Source organism: Cyrtonyx montezumae, unplaced genomic scaffold, assembly GCF_038088225.1.
Source record: "Cyrtonyx montezumae isolate F1298 unplaced genomic scaffold, pur_monq_1.0 scaffold_26, whole genome shotgun sequence".
NCBI lineage: Eukaryota > Metazoa > Chordata > Aves > Galliformes > Odontophoridae > Cyrtonyx > Cyrtonyx montezumae.
Genome location: NW_027072003.1, coordinates 714,554 through 733,446, shown reverse-complemented (window position 1 = coordinate 733,446; position 18,893 = coordinate 714,554).

Here is an 18,893-nt window from a genome sequence, read left to right as displayed (position 1 = left end):
GATAAATCTGGGCAAAGTGAGGATGGTGCAAGTGCTGAGTCGTATCCCTACAGTCCATTATCTCTGGAGCCCTCTGAGACTCTTAATGCTGACCTGATGATTTTGGAGGTACGTGCTGGGCTCTGCCTGCCCTCCCAGGGTTGGTGGCATCTGCCACATGTTGCTGGTGAAGCCAGTGCAGCAGCTGCCTGAGATGGGGTGGCTTTTAGCCTGTGGCTGCACTACTCTGCGTGGTTTCCTCCTGGGACAGAGTGCTTGAGGATCCCCTTCCTTTCCTGAAGGCAGAAGCATTAGCTTGCAATGTTGGCTCCTGCTGCTCTCACACAGCTTCTGCCTTCATCCTCTGGTTGCTTTCCCACTGCTTCTCTGTGGCCTTCACCAATCTGAAAACTCACAGATCCCACTGGAAGCTACTGTGGAGCCCAGCACGCAGCACAGCAAGGCCAGCTCCAACGTCTGCACTGAGGCAGCAGCATCACCCTGGAGTGTGTGCCCTACCAGGGATGAGACAGAGCTGGTATGTGCACAGCCCTGCCCTCTCCTGAGCACTGTGCAGGAATGGTGCCCTTGTGTCTCTGGGAAGTACCTGCAGGGAGGCTCAGGAACACTGGGGGAGGAGGAGCCTGGGGGGAATTTCTCTCTGGCATTCCCAGTCACAGGATTATGTCCTGGGGTTAAAACCTTGCTTTGTTTGGGTGCGGAGCCCACATCAGCCCTGGTGCTGGATGTTCAGGAGAGGCTGGTATATTGGAGACAGTTTAGAGAAAGGCCAAAAAAATGACCTGGGGACTGAGAGCGTGCCAGAGCGTGAGCAAGTCCAGGAGTTGAGCTTTAATGAAGCAAACTTTTAATTCATGCCTGGTGGGGAAAAGAAATCAGCCAGTGAGACCCTCAGGCCTTGAAGGCAAGGCTGCTGGGGCTGCAGTGGAAGAGGGAAGCAAGGGGCAGCAGCCAGCATGTGAGGGGAGGTTGGTGAGGTCCCAGCAGGTTCCCCCACAGGGTGACTGGTCCCCAGCTGGCAGCTCCGGTGTACTGCCAGCTCCACACCTGTTCCCTTGCCCAGACCTTCTCCCCTTCAAAGCATCCAGCTTTACCTCGCTTCTTCCACTGCCCAGGCTGCAGGCTGCCAGGACTTACCCCGCTTCTTTTGCTCCACACCTCCCTGCACCACTGCAGACCCACGCTCTGCCACCATCTTCACCAAGGAGAACATCGAGCAGGTGAGTCCCAGCAGAGAAGGGGGCATTTGGGACTGCTCATGGAGAGGAGAACTCTCAGGAGGTTGAAACCTAACATGGGCAAAAAGCAGTGCTGGGTGATGGGCGGTTCAGCATAGGTGCTGCGGGAAGAGGCTGCCACCTATGGGACACCCTAAAGGAAAAAGAAAATTCCCAGGCAGGGGGTTTCATGCTGCTGGTGGGGATGATTTGGGGTGCCCCGTGCTGACCCCATTCTGCTCCCTGAAGCAGTTCCAGCTCTTCTCCCTGAATGTTGCCACGGTGACCGCGATGCTGATAAAGAAGGATCCCCCCTTGGAGGTGGCACTGACACAGGCGCTGAGAGCCAGTCAGCAGCAGTTCAGCAACCAGCTGGTCAAGGAGCTGGAAGACTTCATCCAGAAGTATGATGCAGCGCACCTCAGGCACTGAGCAGGAGCAGAGGGGCTGCACTGGCAGAGCCTGGGGCTGTAGGGATGTGGCCTCTCTTGGAGATGAGGGAGGGTGGGGGAAGGGGATCTTAGTTGGGATCTGCTGTGTGCAGGCAGGTAGCTGGGGACTGTGGGCAGGGGACAAGGCGTATGTAAGCCTGTATTTCCAGAGGCATAGGTGGTTTAATTGGAGGGTGAAGGGAGAGCACAGCAGCTGATGGAGAGGGGCCATTCTATCTCCTTATTCTATTCCTGATTTTCTTAAACATTGTTTTAAAACTTTGGGTTTGTTCATGTTTACAAAAATAAACGAGTTAGTTATTGCAGCCCTGGTATAGCCTTTGCGCTGCTGTTGCTCTGTTCCTTGCCTGCTGAGGCCAGTGTGCACAGGGAGAGGTCTCACAGTCACACCCCTGCCCAGTCCTTCCCTGGGGCCCCTCAGCTCCCATCCAGCACACTTCTCCAGCAGCACGGTTAACACTGCTGCAAACCCAGACAGGAGAGAAACAGGCCAGGCACGGTCAGCTCTCCTGTATTCAGGTGGAGCACTGTCTATCATGGCAGCAGAGCTGCCCTGCTGGTCACCCCCCTGCAGTGACGGAGCACGGACACACATGGGGCAGCATCAGCACTTGTCCTTCAAGATGTCCCTGCAGGTGAGAGATTCTCACCTGGCATCTGGATATGACCCTGGTGGCCAGATCACTCCTGTCCAATCTGGGCAGGAGTCCCTGCAGAAGGGGCCAGAGCAGTGCCTGCCCTTGTCCTAAGTCCTCGGCTGCTCTCCTCAGCACAGAGCTGCTCGCTGAGGCTTTGGGCTTGTCTGAGACAGCAGTCAGAGGCCACGCTCCAGTGCAGGCTGCCGCCATGCCGCCCGCGTCGCGGAATCCTGACTTCTCCTCAGGATCGCAGCGTGGGGGCGAGGCAATTTCTGGAAACGTCTCGTCCTCTGCGCATGCGCAGTAACGGCCAACGACGTGCGGCCGCCTCGCGCGCGTCATTGCTGCGGTTACGGCAGCTGCGCTCCGCTCCTCGTAGTGCAAGCAGCTGCTTGCACGGCGCACCGAGCTCCGTGTCGTAGTGTCCCCGTCGCCTCTTTCCGTCCATCGGAGCGTCTCGATAGCCGCTTGCCACGCAGCTTTATCCTCGCTGCCTGCCCTCACCGGGGCGTCGGAGCTCTCCGTTCGCAGCCCGGCTTGCCGAGCTCCAGGGGCGGCCCCACCTCGGGGACAGCTCCGCATCAACCGGTGCGAATCCCACCCCAGTCCTTCTGCGCACTCGGCGTTCTTGCTCGCAGCCCGCTCATCCCGGCCCCGGCCCCGGCCCCGGCCCCGGCCCCGGCCCCGGCCCCGGCCCTCTGCCCCCGATGGATGACCGACGCCGTTCCCAGGCGCGCAACTGGCCCTGCAGGCACAGGCTGAGCTGCGCAGGGAGTCTGGGGAGCGCTGCGTGCTGTGAGGGACAGGGTCTGCACCGCCTTCCTTCGCTGTTGGTGGTGCTGCACTGTGCTTCAGGGGGCCCAAGTGCTCAGGGATCAGCTGAGCAGGGACAGCTGCTGATAACCCACACCTCTTTCTTTGCAGCTGAGTGCTCCAAAAGAGCTAAGGAGCTCTTCCCTGTAGAGACCAAGGCTAGAACAGCTCCTTGGCAAGATGTACTCACAGTTATGCAGGAGTGAGCCCCAAACCTTTCCCTGGGAGGTAGGTGGGGCTGCAGTTGGGGCTGGGAGTGTGCATGGACACCCATTGCTCCCTCACTGGATGGATCAAGTTGTCACTTGTGGTGATTTGCTTTGTCAGACTGATCCCTGGCAGCCCAGGCCTTTCCCTGGCCCTGCTGACTTTCACCAGCATGATGAGAATGGGAGATGGGCCGCCCAGAACTATGGTGTGCTGCCACCTCCCTGGAACCACAGAGAGGACCAGCAAAGCCATGAGGTAATGCTTGTCAGGGACTTGGACGCAGTGAGGAGAGGTGGGCTGGGGAGGTATAGGCAGAGAGCAAAAGGGGGCATGGGTGCTTTAGTGGCCTGTGATGAGGATGGCAAACAGTGCTGTTTCCCTGAGCTGTGCTGGCAGCAATGGCAGTGCTCCTCTGCCCTCATGCCAGCTGCTGTGTCTCCTTACTTGCTCACGATGTAAATCACTGCTACTCTCCCCAGAACCTTCGTGGCCCTGTCTCGAGATCGAGACGCTGCCGCTTCCTTCGCCCCATCAAGAGAGAGCCAACAGACCGCAGCCGTTCTCCATCTCCCAGGCGCTCCCAAGGTTGGTGCTGCTGCAGTGCTGGCTGCCAGCAGCTGCCCAGGACCCCTCTGTGGTGTGTGCAGCCAGCAGCTCTGCATGGGGAGGGTGGGCATTTGGGGTATTAAGTGCTGCTGTGTTTCCGCAGGGTACCGTGCATCTTCCAGGCCCTCTCGGTCCTGCTCCCCATTGAGCCAGCCAGGGCTCAGAGAGTACCTTGATGCTCCCCTGTCACCTACGGCCAGCAAGAGCAACATGCAAAGCAAGGAGCAGGTGGATGAGGTAGGTTTTCCCCTGGTACACAGTGGTGACTCAAATGTCATGGCCACCTGGATCTCCTGGTGCTGCTATGCCCTTGACCAGAAGGATTTCCTGCAGGACCTGCTGGTGGGAAGCAGCCAGGCACTGGAACTGGCCAGGCATGCAGAGAAGAGCCCAGAGAAGAGCCCAGCCACTGACCTCCAGGCAGCGGAGGAGCAGCCAGCAGCAGGATCACAGCAGGTATGTGTGCACACCTCTTTCGCAAGTGCATACTGAGATACTTTCACTCCAGGAGCTGCCCAGCTCAAGGGATCCCTTTGAGCTGAGTTAACACCTCGCTTCTCTTTACCTCTTCACCTCAGTATCTCCTGGACAGAATTGGAAGCAGGATGCTTTCCTGACTCTTTTGAGCTGCAAAGCCCTGTTTCCTTTGGGTTTTAGCACTCTGTCTGTCCTGTCTCGCAGCACTTTTCTCTGGGACAGATGACTATCCCTGCCTCACACTATTGCGTGCCTGCAGGTTGAGCCAGATTGTGGACAGGAAGCTGCAGACATCCAGCAGCCCTTTGTTTGGGATTTTGAGCCAATCTCATCAGCAGAGATAAGCTTCGCTGAGAGTGAGGAAAGTTTGGAGATGGTATGTGCTCATGTATCTATCTCCTCTTTCTGCCTACATGTCGTGCCATGAGGGGGGTGGGGTTTTGCAGTCCCTTCCATGAACCTCACTTTTCCATTTGCTCGGGGTATATCAAAGTGCCTGTCTGTGGGCTCTGAAATGTAACTGTGGTGCTTTACACAGATAAATCTGGGCAAAGTGAGGATGGTGCAAGTGCTGAGTCGTATCCCTACACTCCATTATCTCTGGAGCCCTCTGAGACTCTTAATGCTGACCTGATGATTTTGGAGGTACGTGCTGGGCTCTGCCTGCCCTCCCAGGGTTGGTGGCATCTGCCACATGTTGCTGGTGAAGCCAGTGCAGCAGCTGCCTGAGATGGGGTGGCTTTTAGCCTGTGGCTGCACTACTCTGCGTGGTTTCCTCCTGGGACAGAGTGCTTGAGGATCCCCTTCCTTTCCTGAAGGCAGAAGCATTAGCTTGCAATGTTGGCTCCTGCTGCTCTCACACAGCTTCTGCCTTCATCCCCTGGTTGCTTTCCCACTGCTTCTCTGTGGCCTTCACCAATCTGAAAACTCACAGATCCCACTGGAAGCTACTGTGGAGCCCAGCACGCAGCACAGCAAGGCCAGCTCCAACGTCTGCACTGAGGCAGCAGCATCACCCTGGAGTGTGTGCCCTACCAGGGATGAGACAGAGCTGGTATGTGCACAGCCCTGCCCTCTCCTGAGCACTGTGCAGGAATGGTGCCCTTGTGTCTCTGGGAAGTACCTGCAGGGAGGCTCAGGAACACTGGGGGAGGAGGAGCCTGGGGGGAGTTTCTCTCTGGCATTCCCAGTCACAGGATTATGTCCTGGGGTTAAAACCTTGCTTTGTTTGGGTGCGGAGCCCACATCAGCCCTGGTGCTGGATGTTCAGGAGAGGCTGGTATATTGGAGACAGTTTAGAGAAAGGCCAAAAAAATGACCTGGGGACTGAGAGCGTGCCAGAGCGTGAGCAAGTCCAGGAGTTGAGCTTTAATGAAGCAAACATTTAATTCATGCCTGGTGGGGAAAAGAAATCAGCCAGTGAGACCCTCAGGACTTGAAGGCAAGGCTGCTGGGGCTGCAGTGGAAGAGGGAAGCAAGGGGCAGCAGCCAGCATGTGAGGGGAGGTTGGTGAGGTCCCAGCAGGTTCCCCCACAGGGTGACTGGTCCCCAGCTGGCAGCTCCGGTGTACTGCCAGCTCCACACCTGTTCCCTTGCCCAGACCTTCTCCCCTTCAAAGCATCCAGCTTTACCTCGCTTCTTCCACTGCCCAGGCTGCAGGCTGCCAGGACTTACCCCGCTTCTTTTGCTCCACACCTCCCTGCACCACTGCAGACCCACGCTCTGCCACCATCTTCACCAAGGAGAACATCGAGCAGGTGAGTCCCAGCAGAGAAGGGGGCATTTGGGACTGCTCATGGAGAGGAGAACTCTCAGGAGGTTGAAACCTAACATGGGCAAAAAGCAGTGCTGGGTGATGGGCGGTTCAGCATAGGTGCTGCGGGAAGAGGCTGCCACCTATGGGACACCCTAAAGGAAAAAGAAAATTCCCAGGCAGGGGGTTTCATGCTGCTGGTGGGGATGATTTGGGGTGCCCCGTGCTGACCCCATTCTGCTCCCTGAAGCAGTTCCAGCTCTTCTCCCTGAATGTTGCCACGGTGACCGCGATGCTGATAAAGAAGGATCCCCCCTTGGAGGTGGCACTGACACAGGCGCTGAGAGCCAGTCAGCAGCAGTTCAGCAACCAGCTGGTCAAGGAGCTGGAAGACTTCATCCAGAAGTATGATGCAGCGCACCTCAGGCACTGAGCAGGAGCAGAGGGGCTGCACTGGCAGAGCCTGGGGCTGTAGGGATGTGGCCTCTCTTGGAGATGGGGGAGGGTGGGGGAAGGGGATCTTAGTTGGGATCTGCTGTGTGCAGGCAGGTAGCTGGGGACTGTGGGCAGGGGACAAGCCGTATGTAAGCCTGTATTTCCAGAGGCATAGGTGGTTTAATTGGAGGGTGAAGGGAGAGCACAGCAGCTGATGGAGAGCGGCCATTCTATGTCCTTATTCTATTCCTGATTTTCTTAAACATTGTTCTAAAACTTTGGGTTTGTTCTTGTTTACAAAAATAAACGAGTTAGTTATTGCAGCCCTGGTATAGCCTTTGCGCTGCTGTTGCTCTGTTCCTGGCCTCCTGAGGCCAGTGTGCACAGGGAGAGGTCTCACAGTCACACCCCTGCCCAGTCCTTCCCTGGGGCCCCTCAGCTCCCATCCAGCACACTTCTCCAGCAGCACGGTTAACACTGCTGCAAACCCAGACAGGAGAGAAACAGGCCAGGCACGGTCAGCTCTCCTGTATTCAGGTTTCAGCAGAGCTTTATTGGTGGAGCACTGTCTATCATGGCAGCAGAGCTGCCCTGCTGGTCACCCCCCTGCAGTGACGGGGCACGGACACACATGGGGCAGCATCAGCACTTGTCCTTCAAGATGTCCCTGCAGGTGAGAGATTCTCACCTGGCATCTGGATATGACCCTGGTGGCCAGATCACTCCTGTCCAATCTGGGCAGGAGTCCCTGCAGAAGGGGCCAGAGCAGTGCCTGCCCTTGTCCTAAGTCCTCGGCTGCTCTCCTCAGCACAGAGCTGCTCGCTGAGGCTTTGGGCTTGTCTGAGACAGCAGTCAGAGGCCACGCTCCAGTGCAGGCTGCCGCCATGCCGCCCGCGTCGCGGAATCCTGACTTCTCCTCAGGATCGCAGCGTGGGGGCGAGGCAATTTCTGGAAACGTCTCGTCCTCTGCGCATGCGCAGTAACGGCCAACGACGTGCGGCCGCCTCGCGCGCGTCATTGCTGCGGTTACGGCAGCTGCGCTCCGCTCCTCGTAGTGCAAGCAGCTGCTTGCACGGCGCACCGAGCTCCGTGTCGTAGTGTCCCCGTCGCCTCTTTCCGTCCATCGGAGCGTCTCGATAGCCGCTTGCCACGCAGCTTTATCCTCGCTGCCTGCCCTCACCGGGGCGTCGGAGCTCTCCGTTCGCAGCCCGGCTTGCCGAGCTCCAGGGGCGGCCCCACCTCGGGGACAGCTCCGCATCAACCGGTGCGAATCCCACCCCAGTCCTTCTGCGCACTCGGCGTTCTTGCTCGCAGCCCGCTCATCCCGGCCCCGGCCCCGGCCCCGGCCCCGGCCCCGGCCCCGGCCCTCTGCCCCCGATGGATGACCGACGCCGTTCCCAGGCGCGCAACTGGCCCTGCAGGCACAGGCTGAGCTGCGCAGGGAGTCTGGGGAGCGCTGCGTCCTGTGAGGGACAGGGTCTGCACCACCTTCCTTCGCTGTTGGTGGTGCTGCACTGTGCTTCAGGGGGCCCAAGTGCTCAGGGATCAGCTGAGCAGGGACAGCTGCTGATAACCCACACCTCTTTCTTTGCAGCTGAGTGCTCCAAAAGAGCTAAGGAGCTCTTCCCTGTAGAGACCAAGGCTAGAACAGCTCCTTGGCAAGATGTACTCACAGTTATGCAGGAGTGAGCCCCAAACCTTTCCCTGGGAGGTAGGTGGGGCTGCAGTTGGGGCTGGGAGTGTGCATGGACACCCATTGCTCCCTCACTGGATGGATCAAGTTGTCACTTGTGGTGATTTGCTTTGTCAGACTGATCCCTGGCAGCCCAGGCCTTTCCCTGGCCCTGCTGACTTTCACCAGCATGATGAGAATGGGAGATGGGCCGCCCAGAACTATGGTGTGCTGCCACCTCCCTGGAACCACAGAGAGGACCAGCAAAGCCATGAGGTAATGCTTGTCAGGGACTTGGACTCAGTGAGGAGAGGTGGGCTGGGGAGGTATAGGCAGAGAGCAAAAGGGGGCATGGGTGCTTTAGTGGCCTGTGATGAGGATGGCAAACAGTGCTGTTTCCCTGAGCTGTGCTGGCAGCAATGGCAGTGCTCCTCTGCCCTCATGCCAGCTGCTGTGTCTCCTTACTTGCTCACGATGTAAATCACTGCTACTCTCCCCAGAACCTTCGTGGCCCTGTCTCGAGATCGAGACGCTGCCGCTTCCTTCGCCCCATCAAGAGAGAGCCAACAGACCGCAGCCGTTCTCCATCTCCCAGGCGCTCCCAAGGTTGGTGCTGCTGCAGTGCTGGCTGCCAGCAGCTGCCCAGGGCCCCTCTGTGGTGTGTGCAGCCAGCAGCTCTGCATGGGGAGGGTGGGCATTTGGGGTATTAAGTGCTGCTGTGTTTCCGCAGGGTACCGTGCATCTTCCAGGCCCTCTCGGTCCTGCTCCCCATTGAGCCAGCCAGGGCTCAGAGAGTACCTTGATGCTCCCCTGTCACCTACGGCCAGCAAGAGCAACATGCAAAGCAAGGAGCAGGTGGATGAGGTAGGTTTTCCCCTGGTACACAGTGGTGACTCAAATGTCACGGCCACCTGGATCTCCTGGTGCTGATATGCCCTTGACCTGAAGGATTTCCTGCAGGACCTGCTGGTGGGAAGCAGCCAGGCACTGGAACTGGCCAGGCATGCAGAGAAGAGCCCAGAGAAGAGCCCAGCCACTGACCTCCAGGCAGCGGAGGAGCAGCCAGCAGCAGGATCACAGCAGGTATGTGTGCACACCTCTTTCGCAAGTGCATACTGAGATACTTTCACTCCAGGAGCTGCCCAGCTCAAGGGATCCCTTTGAGCTGAGTTAACACCTCGCTTCTCTTTACCTCTTCACCTCAGTATCTCCTGGACAGAATTGGAAGCAGGATGCTTTCCTGACTCTTTTGAGCTGCAAAGCCCTGTTTCCTTTGGGTTTTAGCACTCTGTCTGTCCTGTCTCGCAGCACTTTTCTCTGGGACAGATGACTATCCCTGCCTCACACTATTGCGTGCCTGCAGGTTGAGCCAGATTGTGGACAGGAAGCTGCAGACATCCAGCAGCCCTTTGTTTGGGATTTTGAGCCAATCTCATCAGCCAACCTCACTCATGAGAGTGAGGAAAGTTTGGAGATGGTATGTGCTCATGTATCTATCTCCTCTTTCTGCCTACATGTCGTGCCATGAGGGGGGTGGGGTTTTGCAGTCCCTTCCATGAACCTCACTTTTCCATTTGCTCGGGGTATATCAAAGTGCCTGTCTGTGGACTCTGAAATGTAACTGTGGTGCTTTACACAGATAAATCTGGGCAAAGTGAGGATGGTGCAAGTGCTGAGTCGTATCCCTACAGTCCATTATCTCTGGAGCCCTCTGAGACTCTTAATGCTGACCTGATGATTTTGGAGGTACGTGCTGGGCTCTGCCTGCCCTCCCAGGGTTGGTGGCATCTGCCACATGTTGCTGGTGAAGCCAGTGCAGCAGCTGCCTGAGATGGGGTGGCTTTTAGCCTGTGGCTGCACTACTCTGCGTGGTTTCCTCCTGGGACAGAGTGCTTGAGGATCCCCTTCCTTTCCTGAAGGCAGAAGCATTAGCTTGCAATGTTGGCTCCTGCTGCTCTCACACAGCTTCTGCCTTCATCCTCTGGTTGCTTTCCCACTGCTTCTCTGTGGCCTTCACCAATCTGAAAACTCACAGATCCCACTGGAAGCTACTGTGGAGCCCAGCACGCAGCACAGCAAGGCCAGCTCCAACGTCTGCACTGAGGCAGCAGCATCACCCTGGAGTGTGTGCCCTACCAGGGATGAGACAGAGCTGGTATGTGCACAGCCCTGCCCTCTCCTGAGCACTGTGCAGGAATGGTGCCCTTGTGTCTCTGGGAAGTACCTGCAGGGAGGCTCAGGAACACTGGGGGAGGAGGAGCCTGGGGGGAATTTCTCTCTGGCATTCCCAGTCACAGGATTATGTCCTGGGGTTAAAACCTTGCTTTGTTTGGGTGCGGAGCCCACATCAGCCCTGGTGCTGGATGTTCAGGAGAGGCTGGTATATTGGAGACAGTTTAGAGAAAGGCCAAAAAAATGACCTGGGGACTGAGAGCGTGCCAGAGCGTGAACAAGTCCAGGAGTTGAGCTTTAATGAAGCAAACTTTTAATTCATGCCTGGTGGGGAAAAGAAATCAGCCAGTGAGACCCTCAGGCCTTGAAGGCAAGGCTGCTGGGGCTGCAGTGGAAGAGGGAAGCAAGGGGCAGCAGCCAGCATGTGAGGGGAGGTTGGTGAGGTCCCAGCAGGTTCCCCCACAGGGTGACTGGTCCCCAGCTGGCAGCTCCGGTGTACTGCCAGCTCCACACCTGTTCCCTTGCCCAGACCTTCTCCCCTTCAAAGCATCCAGCTTTACCTCGCTTCTTCCACTGCCCAGGCTGCAGGCTGCCAGGACTTACCCCGCTTCTTTTGCTCCACACCTCCCTGCACCACTGCAGACCCACGCTCTGCCACCATCTTCACCAAGGAGAACATCGAGCAGGTGAGTCCCAGCAGAGAAGGGGGCATTTGGGACTGCTCATGGAGAGGAGAACTCTCAGGAGGTTGAAACCTAACATGGGCAAAAAGCAGTGCTGGGTGATGGGCGGTTCAGCATAGGTGCTGCGGGAAGAGGCTGCCACCTATGGGACACCCTAAAGGAAAAAGAAAATTCCCAGGCAGGGGGTTTCATGCTGCTGGTGGGGATGATTTGGGGTGCCCCGTGCTGACCCCATTCTGCTCCCTGAAGCAGTTCCAGCTCTTCTCCCTGAATGTTGCCACGGTGACCGCGATGCTGATAAAGAAGGATCCCCCCTTGGAGGTGGCACTGACACTGGCGCTGAGAGCCAGTCAGCAGCAGTTCAGCAACCAGCTGGTCAAGGAGCTGGAAGACTTCATCCAGAAGTATGATACAGCGCACCTCAGGCACTGAGCAGGAGCAGAGGGGCTGCACTGGCAGAGCCTGGGGCTGTAGGGATGTGGCCTCTCTTGGAGATGAGGGAGGGTGGGGGAAGGGGATCTTAGTTGGGATCTGCTGTGTGCAGGCAGGTAGCTGGGGACTGTGGGCAGGGGACAAGCCGTATGTAAGCCTGTATTTCCAGAGGCATAGGTGGTTTAATTGGAGGGTGAAGGGAGAGCACAGCAGCTGATGGAGAGGGGCCATTCTATCTCCTTATTCTATTCCTGATTTTCTTAAACATTGTTTTAAAACTTTGGGTTTGTTCATGTTTACAAAAATAAACGAGTTAGTTATTGCAGCCCTGGTATAGCCTTTGCGCTGCTGTTGCTCTGTTCCTGGCCTGCTGAGGCCAGTGTGCACAGGGAGAGGTCTCACAGTCACACCCCTGCCCAGTCCTTCCCTGGGGCCCCTCAGCTCCCATCCAGCACACTTCTCCAGCAGCACGGTTAACACTGCTGCAAACCCAGACAGGAGAGAAACAGGCCAGGCACGGTCAGCTCTCCTGTATTCAGGTTTCAGCTGAGCTTTATTGGTGGAGCACTGTCTATCATGGCAGCAGAGCTGCCCTGCTGGTCACCCCCCTGCAGTGACGGGGCACGGACACACATGGGGCAGCATCAGCACTTGTCCTTCAAGATGTCCCTGCAGGTGAGAGATTCTCACCTGGCATCTGGATATGACCCTGGTGGCCAGATCACTCCTGTCCAATCTGGGCAGGAGTCCCTGCAGAAGGGGCCAGAGCAGTGCCTGCCCTTGTCCTAAGTCCTCGGCTGCTCTCCTCAGCACAGAGCTGCTCGCTGAGGCTTTGGGCTTGTCTGAGACAGCAGTCAGAGGCCACGCTCCAGTGCAGGCTGCCGCCATGCCGCCCGCGTCGCGGAATACTGACTTCTCCTCAGGATCGCAGCGTGGGGGCGAGGCAATTTCTGGAAACGTCTCGTCCTCTGCGCATGCGCAGTAACGGCCAACGACGTGCGGCCGCCTCGCGCGCGTCATTGCTGCGGTTACGGCAGCTGCGCTCCGCTCCTCGTAGTGCAAGCAGCTGCTTGCACGGCGCACCGAGCTCCGTGTCGTAGTGTCCCCGTCGCCTCTTTCCGTCCATCGGAGCGTCTCGATAGCCGCTTGCCACGCAGCTTTATCCTCGCTGCCTGCCCTCACCGGGGCGTCGGAGCTCTCCGTTCGCAGCCCGGCTTGCCGAGCTCCAGGGGCGGCCCCACCTCGGGGACAGCTCCGCATCAACCGGTGCGAATCCCACCCCAGTCCTTCTGCGCACTCGGCGTTCTTGCTCGCAGCCCGCTCATCCCGGCCCCGGCCCCGGCCCCGGCCCCGGCCCCGGCCCTCTGCCCCCGATGGATGACCGACGCCGTTCCCAGGCGCGCAACTGGCCCTGCAGGCACAGGCTGAGCTGCGCAGGGAGTCTGGGGAGCGCTGCGTGCTGTGAGGGACAGGGTCTGCACCGCCTTCCTTCGCTGTTGGTGGTGCTGCACTGTGCTTCAGGGGGCCCAAGTGCTCAGGGATCAGCTGAGCAGGGACAGCTGCTGATAACCCACACCTCTTTCTTTGCAGCTGAGTGCTCCAAAAGAGCTAAGGAGCTCTTCCCTGTAGAGACCAAGGCTAGAACAGCTCCTTGGCAAGATGTACTCACAGTTATGCAGGAGTGAGCCCCAAACCTTTCCCTGGGAGGTAGGTGGGGCTGCAGTTGGGGCTGGGAGTGTGCATGGACACCCATTGCTCCCTCACTGGATGGATCAAGTTGTCACTTGTGGTGATTTGCTTTGTCAGACTGATCCCTGGCAGCCCAGGCCTTTCCCTGGCCCTGCTGACTTTCACCAGCATGATGAGAATGGGAGATGGGCCGCCCAGAACTATGGTGTGCTGCCACCTCCCTGGAACCACAGAGAGGACCAGCAAAGCCATGAGGTAATGCTTGTCAGGGACTCGGGAGGAGAGGTGGGCTGGGGAGGAACAGTGGTGTGATGAGGGTGGCTGACAGGGTCCTGTTTCCCTGACCTGTGCTGCTAGTGGAGGCAGATGAGGAAGGCTGCTGTTATGGATGCTCCGGATCACTGAGTGCCGAGCCTGCCTTGTATCCATGCACACACTGTGGCACATAGAGAAGGTCTCAGTGGGAAGAAAGAGCGCTTTCTCGCTCGCTTCTGGGTACATGCTGTGTTGCCTTTCTGTCTTTTGAGACAATAAGGGCTGGAGAGCACTGCCACCTGGAGCAGCCAATGTTTTTTGCACCCCAACTGTAGCAGTTCTTGCTTCTGCCTTATCCCCCTGCCCTTCTTTCCTCAGCCACTGGGGTTTGTCCTTTTAGAATCCTGTTCCACTGCTCCAAGAGCTGCAGTTTCAGTCTTTGCTGCTTGTTTTTTCTCTTTTGCTTTTTTTTTTCTTTTTTGAGAGCAGCTCCTGGCAGGATGCTCAGGGTGCTTGCCTGCCCTGGCTGCCCCGGCAGCCTGCTTGTCCCCAGGTTGGTGGTGTCGGGTCAGAGCCAGCCCTGCTTGCCTTGGTGGTATCCTGTGCAATGAGCACTGAACCCACTGTGGGGAGAGGTCACCAGTGCATTCCCAGTCCTGGTATCTCTACAGAGTTCAGCCCCTGCAGAGAGCTGGGACTGTGTCTGACTCTGGGGCAGCGTGAGCAGCTTGTCTGTGAGCCGACACAATAGGAACAATAGTGGGGTGCTGCTGCCAGGCACTGTGACCTGTGCAGTGTGCCCCGGGCATTGGAAGCATCGCAGTGAGCAGGTGCAGATCTGGGATGGGTGGGGAGACACAGGAGCAGACGTGTGCAGTGTGAGGGAACAGCAGCAGCACTGCGGGGGACCTTGTCCCCTCCAGGGATGGGGAGAGGGTCTGCACCGCCTTTGCTGAGTGCTGCAGCACGCAGTGTGCTTCAGGGGGCCCAAGTGCTCGGGGCTCAGCAGAGCAAGGACAGCTGTGGGTGGCACCCCTGGGAAACTGAACCCAAAGAGATGGTAATGCCCGTCCTGCAGGATGTGCTCACCCATACCTCTTTCTTTGCAGCTGAATGAATACTCACTGAGGACCTCCTTCGTGCAGGGATCAGGGCTGGAACAATACTTTGGCGACCTGTCACACTTCGATGGGAGGGGGCTCCAAGCCTTTCCCTGGGAGGTAGGTGGGGCTGCAGTTAGGACTGGGAGCACAGGAGCTCTGTGGGACTTGTCTCTGGGGCAGTGGGTGTGGGTACCCTCTACTCCATCCCTTGGGATGCTGAGAAGCTGGGAGAGCACCTCTGTGGTACAGGAGGGAACTGGAAAGGCTGGGAGCTGTGTGTGACTTCAGATGGGAGGGTTTGGGGCTCCCCATCCCTGCCTGGCATGCTGGTGGTGGAGAGGGAGGCTGCAGCAGCGGGGAGGAGGATGCATCCTGCTTTCCTCTCCTTGTGTCCTCTCTGCAGCCCTATCCGAATCAGGCTGGGCTACCATGTTCCTATGCCCCTGGCCCCTGGGATGCCTACGGTGATGCTCTGTGGGAGCACGAGCGCTGGAGAGCCAGAGGAAGAAGGCATCCGGTAAGAGATCGGGGTGAGCAGCTGTGCAGTGTGGAGTGGGCAGAGCTGTTGGGGTTCTCCTCCAAATTTGGGTTGGCCAAAGGGTGGGAAGAGGAGAGCTGGGGAGAGCTCAGGAGGCAGGGGAACCCAGAGCAAATCCAGCATCCCCATGAAAGCCTGCAGGATGCATGGCTGCTCCGAATGAGCTGTTGTCACTTGTGGTGATTTGCTTTGTCAGACTGATCCCTGGCAGCCCAGGCCTTTCCCTGGCCCTGCTGACTTACACCAGCATGATGAGAATGGGAGATGGGCCGCCCAGAACTATGGTGTGCTGCCACCTCCCTGGAACCACAGAGAGGACCAGCAAAGCCATGAGGTAATGCTTGTCAGGGACTTGGACTCAGTGAGGAGAGGTGGGCTGGGGAGGTATAGGCAGAGAGCAAAAGGGGGCATGGGTGCTTTAGTGGCCTGTGATGAGGATGGCAAACAGTGCTGTTTCCCTGAGCTGTGCTGGCAGCAATGGCAGTGCTCCTCTGCCCTCATGCCAGCTGCTGTGTCTCCTTACTTGCTCACGATGTAAATCACTGCTACTCTCCCCAGAACCTTCGTGGCCCTGTCTCGAGATCGAGACGCTGCCGCTTCCTTCGCCCCATCAAGAGAGAGCCAACAGACCGCAGCCGTTCTCCATCTCCCAGGCGCTCCCAAGGTTGGTGCTGCTGCAGTGCTGGCTGCCAGCAGCTGCCCAGGACCCCTCTGTGGTGTGTGCAGCCAGCAGCTCTGCATGGGGAGGGTGGGCATTTGGGGTATTAAGTGCTGCTGTGTTTCCGCAGGGTACCGTGCATCTTCCAGGCCCTCTCGGTCCTGCTCCCCATTGAGCCAGCCAGGGCTCAGAGAGTACCTTGATGCTCCCCTGTCACCTACGGCCAGCAAGAGCAACATGCAAAGCAAGGAGCAGGTGGATGAGGTAGGTTTTCCCCTGGTACACAGTGGTGACTCAAATGTCATGGCCACCTGGATCTCCTGGTGCTGCTATGCCCTTGACCAGAAGGATTTCCTGCAGGACCTGCTGGTGGGAAGCAGCCAGGCACTGGAACTGGCCAGGCATGCAGAGAAGAGCCCAGAGAAGAGCCCAGCCACTGACCTCCAGGCAGCGGAGGAGCAGCCAGCAGCAGGATCACAGCAGGTATGTGTGCACACCTCTTTCGCAAGTGCATACTGAGATACTTTCACTCCAGGAGCTGCCCAGCTCAAGGGATCCCTTTGAGCTGAGTTAACACCTCGCTTCTCTTTACCTCTTCACCTCAGTATCTCCTGGACAGAATTGGAAGCAGGATGCTTTCCTGACTCTTTTGAGCTGCAAAGCCCTGTTTCCTTTGGGTTTTAGCACTCTGTCTGTCCTGTCTCGCAGCACTTTTCTCTGGGACAGATGACTATCCCTGCCTCACACTATTGCGTGCCTGCAGGTTGAGCCAGATTGTGGACAGGAAGCTGCAGACATCCAGCAGCCCTTTGTTTGGGATTTTGAGCCAATCTCATCAGCCAACCTCACTCATGAGAGTGAGGAAAGTTTGGAGATGGTATGTGCTCATGTATCTATCTCCTCTTTCTGCCTACATGTCGTGCCATGAGGGGGGTGGGGTTTTGCAGTCCCTTCCATGAACCTCACTTTTCCATTTGCTCGGGGTATATCAAAGTGCCTGTCTGTGGACTCTGAAATGTAACTGTGGTGCTTTACACAGATAAATCTGGGCAAAGTGAGGATGGTGCAAGTGCTGAGTCGTATCCCTACAGTCCATTATCTCTGGAGCCCTCTGAGACTCTTAATGCTGACCTGATGATTTTGGAGGTACGTGCTGGGCTCTGCCTGCCCTCCCAGGGTTGGTGGCATCTGCCACATGTTGCTGGTGAAGCCAGTGCAGCAGCTGCCTGAGATGGGGTGGCTTTTAGCCTGTGGCTGCACTACTCTGCGTGGTTTCCTCCTGGGACAGAGTGCTTGAGGATCCCCTTCCTTTCCTGAAGGCAGAAGCATTAGCTTGCAATGTTGGCTCCTGCTGCTCTCACACAGCTTCTGCCTTCATCCCCTGGTTGCTTTCCCACTGCTTCTCTGTGGCCTTCACCAATCTGAAAACTCACAGATCCCACTGGAAGCTACTGTGGAGCCCAGCACGCAGCACAGCAAGGCCAGCTCCAACGTCTGCACTGAGGCAGCAGCATCACCCTGGAGTGTGTGCCCTACCAGGGATGAGACAGAGCTGGTATGTGCACAGCCCTGCCCTCTCCTGAGCACTGTGCAGGAATGGTGCCCTTGTGTCTCTGGGAAGTACCTGCAGGGAGGCTCAGGAACACTGGGGGAGGAGGAGCCTGGGGGGAGTTTCTCTCTGGCATTCCCAGTCACAGGATTATGTCCTGGGGTTAAAACCTTGCTTTGTTTGGGTGCGGAGCCCACATCAGCCCTGGTGCTGGATGTTCAGGAGAGGCTGGTATATTGGAGACAGTTTAGAGAAAGGCCAAAAAAATGACCTGGGGACTGAGAGCGTGCCAGAGCGTGAGCAAGTCCAGGAGTTGAGCTTTAATGAAGCAAACATTTAATTCATGCCTGGTGGGGAAAAGAAATCAGCCAGTGAGACCCTCAGGCCTTGAAGGCAAGGCTGCTGGGGCTGCAGTGGAAGAGGGAAGCAAGGGGCAGCAGCCAGCATGTGAGGGGAGGTTGGTGAGGTCCCAGCAGGTTCCCCCACAGGGTGACTGGTCCCCAGCTGGCAGCTCCGGTGTACTGCCAGCTCCACACCTGTTCCCTTGCCCAGACCTTCTCCCCTTCAAAGCATCCAGCTTTACCTCGCTTCTTCCACTGCCCAGGCTGCAGGCTGCCAGGACTTACCCCGCTTCTTTTGCTCCACACCTCCCTGCACCACTGCAGACCCACGCTCTGCCACCATCTTCACCAAGGAGAACATCGAGCAGGTGAGTCCCAGCAGAGAAGGGGGCATTTGGGACTGCTCATGGAGAGGAGAACTCTCAGGAGGTTGAAACCTAACATGGGCAAAAAGCAGTGCTGGGTGATGGGCGGTTCAGCATAGGTGCTGCGGGAAGAGGCTGCCACCTATGGGACACCCTAAAGGAAAAAGAAAATTCCCAGGCAGGGGGTTTCATGCTGCTGGTGGGGATGATTTGGGGTGCCCCGTGCTGACCCCATTCTGCTCCCTGAAGCAGTTCCAGCTCTTCTCCCTGAATGTTGCCACGGTGACCGCGATGCTGATAAAGAAGGATCCCCCCTTGGAGGTGGCACTGACACAGGCGCTGAGAGCCAGTCAGCAGCAGTTCAGCAACCAGCTGGTCAAGGAGCTGGAAGACTTCATCCAGAAGTATGATGCAGCGCACCTCAGGCACTGAGCAGGAGCAGAGGGGCTGCACTGGCAGAGCCTGGGGCTGTAGGGATGTGGCCTCTCTTGGAGATGGGGGAGGGTGGGGGAAGGGGATCTTAGTTGGGATCTGCTGTGTGCAGGCAGGTAGCTGGGGACTGTGGGCAGGGGACAAGCCGTATGTAAGCCTGTATTTCCAGAGGCATAGGTGGTTTAATTGGAGGGTGAAGGGAGAGCACAGCAGCTGATGGAGAGGGGCCATTCTATCTCCTTATTCTATTCCTGATTTTCTTAAACATTGTTTTAAAACTTTGGGTTTGTTCATGTTTACAAAAATAAACGAGTTAGTTATTGCAGCCCTGGTATAGCCTTTGCGCTGCTGTTGCTCTGTTCCTGGCCTGCTGAGGCCAGTGTGCACAGGGAGAGGTCTCACA